Below are 3,711 nucleotides of genomic sequence, written 5' to 3'. Positions count from 1 at the left end.
AGTTACTTATTAGTTTTCAGAGCCATGGCTCCACAACCTTTGATACAGAGTAGAACAAAGTCAGTAAGGAATATAGGGATATCTCTGTAATAATGAATGCAACGAATGCCTGCAGCTACACTAGAAGCTACTAATCTTATTTGCACAATGGAATGAACATTAAATGAGAAGATATGGTATGCAAATGTGCTAAGAATAGCCACAAATATTAGCTCAGTCATGGTAGGAAGTCATAACAGAACTTTATTCCTAAAAGACAGAGGTCTTCATTATTTAAAGAACTTTTGCTTTTCTTTGTTTTTAATATTTGTTTTTCATTTAAATTTGTGTGTGTGTGTGTGTGTGTGTGTGTGTGTGTGTGTGTATGTGTGTGTGTATGTGTGTGTGTGTTTATACTACATCTGTGCTGGTACTTAGGGGGGCAAAAAAGGAATTGGATCACCTGGAGTGATGTTTACAGGCAGTTTAGCATCTCATTTGAATGCTCAAAATTCAACTCTGATCTTATGGAAGAGCATCATGAACTCTAAACTACTATTCTATCTTCAGACTCTTTTGTTTAAATATCACATAAGCTAGAAGTCCTTCTCTACGTTAAAGTTTGAAGGTGTTCCAAAATAATTTATGTGTGTTAGTATCAATAATAGATTTCACCCACAGATTTGGGCATTTGAACACTTGATACCCAGTTGGTAATGGTTTTTGGAGAGTCTTGAAAGATGCAATCTTGCTGAAGGAAGGTTGTCACTCAGGGAATTTTAACGGTTCATAATCTCACCCTATTTCCATTTTTTTCTTAGTGCTCATGGTTCAAAAGGAAGCCTCCAAGCTTTCTACTCCTGTTGGTTGTCTGTTGCTTGCTGCCTTGCTTCTCAGCCATGGTGGGCTCTAATTACTGTAGAACTAGATACAAAAAATAATTGACATTATTTGCAGTGGTCATGGTATTTTATTACATAAATAGAAAAGTAACTAATACAAAGTGAAATTATTAATGTAAAGAAACTGATCATAATTGGCAGGATAAGGCTTGTTGTTTCAGGAGTTACATTGAAGACTAATAATTTTGTTGAGTGCTATAGGCAGAACACAATTGATCATTTTAGTAGTATCCTGAGATATCTCAGAGCTTGGATGCATGGGCTTCTTTAAGCAATCTGTGCAGATTGGACTAACATGATCACTCTTTTCAACCTATTTTTGAGTCCTTACTACCTTTGTGAGGTCATGCAGTTCTGCATATCACAGTCAGTGTACTGGCTAGTTTTGTGTCAAATTGACACAGTTGGAGTTATCACAGAGAAAGGAGCTTCAGTTGAGGAAATACCTCCATGAGATCCAGCTGTAAGGCATTTTCTCAATTAGTGATCAAGGAGGAAAGGCCCCTTGTGGGTGGTGCCATCTCTGGGCTGGTAGTCTTGGTTCTATAAGAGAGCAGGCTGAGCAAGCCAGGGAAAGCAAACCAGTAAAGAACATCCCTCCATGGCCTCTGTATCAGCTCCTGCTCCCTGCCCTGCTTGAGTTCCAGTCCTGACTTCCCTGGTGATGAACAGCAGTATGGAAGTGTAAGCCAAATAAACCCTTTCCTCCCCAAACTGCTTCTTTGTCATGTTGTTTGTGCAGGAATAGAAACCCTGACTAAGACAAATTGGTACCAGCATAATAGAGTATTCCTGTGACAACCTGACCATGTTTTGGGGAGGACTGTGGAAGGACTTTGGAACTTTGGACTTGAAGATCCATTCGTTGTTAAGAGCTCTGTCAGATGCTGTGAAGGAGCTTGGAAGATAATGTTGAGAACAGTCCAGAAGATGGAGATCTGACTTGTGAAGTTTCAGAGGGAAAATTAAAGACTCTTTTCAGGGCCATTGCTGTTTTGATTGTGAAGATTATGTAGTTCTGGTTAGCTGGGGCTGAAGAATCAGCTGTGATTAACAATATACCAGAACTACTAAAGCAAAACCTTTGCATTACTGGGACTATTGATGCTGGTTAGCTGGAGCTAAGAAATTAGCAGTGATTAAGAAGAGAACAGCATCATTGAGGTGACATCTTCTAGGAAGTGTTTTCTGAAAGCACAAAGATGCTGTGTTCCAGAGATAGCCAAGTTTGTACTCCTTCTGCAGCAGGACTTGGGTAATGTGTAAGGGTCACCCTTACACATGAAGGCATGAAGGGGACATGCAGAGCAGCTGAGGCTCAGCACTGAGAGGCCATGGAAGGCGATTGGTGAAGGTGCAGCCTCAGTTGCAATTGAAGGCCCAGGACTGAAGGGGTCATGCAGTGTTTTGGAGATGCCAGTACCATGAGATGACCACCAAGAGCAGCAGCAGCAGTGAAGTACAGGCATCTGGAGCCTAGAGGATGACATGTGTGCTACAAAGGGCATGGCTGGAGAAGTGACCCAAGCCCTTGGAGGAGCCCAGAAGATTGTTAGTTGGATCCCAGACATTGGATGGTTGGAGATTGATTTTTGCTTTTGATTGTGACTGTGCCCTGATATTTTCCCTCTTGAAGGAAGAAACTATTTTAGTGGAGCCCACAGTTAAGAGACTTTTAATTGTAAAAAGACTTTGGATTTTAAAAGAGATGGATATTTTAAAGAGATTGAAATTTTAAGAATATGTAAAGACTGTGGGACATTCAAAGTTATTTAGACCTTGGAGATGAATAAGAATGTAAGGGTTGAGGCTTACTAGTGATGTGTTTGTGTGTCGAGCTGACAAGGGGTCAATTGTACTGGCTAGTTTTGTGTCAGCTTGACACAGAGAAAGGAGCTTCAGTTGAGGAAATGCCTTCATAAGATCCAACTGTAAGGCATTTTCTCAATTAGTGATCAAGGGGGAAAGGCCCCATGTGGGTGGTGCCATCTCTGGGCTGGTAGTCTTGGTTCTATAAGAGAGCAGGCTGAGCAAGCCAGGGAAAGCAAACCAGTAAAGAACATCCCTCCATGGCCTCTGTATCAGCTCCTGCTCCCTGCCCTGCTTGAGTTCCTGTCCTGACTTCCTTGGTGATGAACAGCACTATGGAAGTGTAAGCCAAATAAACCCTTTCCTCCTCAAACTGCTTCTTTGTCATGATGTTTGTGCAGGAATAGAAACCCTGACTAAGATAGTCAGTAATATGCATTGATGAAAAAAATCATAATTTTATAATTCAGTTTTACATTGAAATTTTTATATTCCTGCACTATTTCTGACAAGATGACATGGCCAGTACACATCACATGATGGTTTTAACATCTTTGTTACAGTGTATTAACTCTAAGAAATAAAATGCTATGGAGGGAGAAAACTGACAGAAGGGGTAGACGATGTAACACAGTTTCTTGCTAACAAAACCTCAGTCTTAACATTTTACATACTCTTCCTCTTCCACAGTTTACCTCTGCTCCAAGTTTTGGCTCTTTCCTATGTCTCTTCTTCCACTGATTCTTTTCCAGCCAGAAGATTAGAATTTGTGTCTTTAATCTTACAAGGTGATATGTGAACCAAATCACAGCTGGGCAGCTGGAGAAGCAGTGCTTGGTGTTTCCCACATGGGTGAGAGTCCTCGGTCTGGTTCTAGTGCATCTGTTCTAGTGAAGGCATGAGGCTTCTTGTTTCAGGACCTACTTCATGAGATAATTTTATAGATGCAACTTGTCAAGTTTCTTGTGCAATGAAATCAAGGACCTGTTAAATAAACTGTTCAATCTACCTAATACCCCTC

The sequence above is a fragment of the Mus caroli genome, unplaced genomic scaffold, assembly GCF_978045245.1.
Source record: "Mus caroli unplaced genomic scaffold, Mus_caroli_1 scaffold_18, whole genome shotgun sequence".
Taxonomy (NCBI): domain Eukaryota; kingdom Metazoa; phylum Chordata; class Mammalia; order Rodentia; family Muridae; genus Mus; species Mus caroli.
This window is presented reverse-complemented; position numbering follows the sequence as displayed.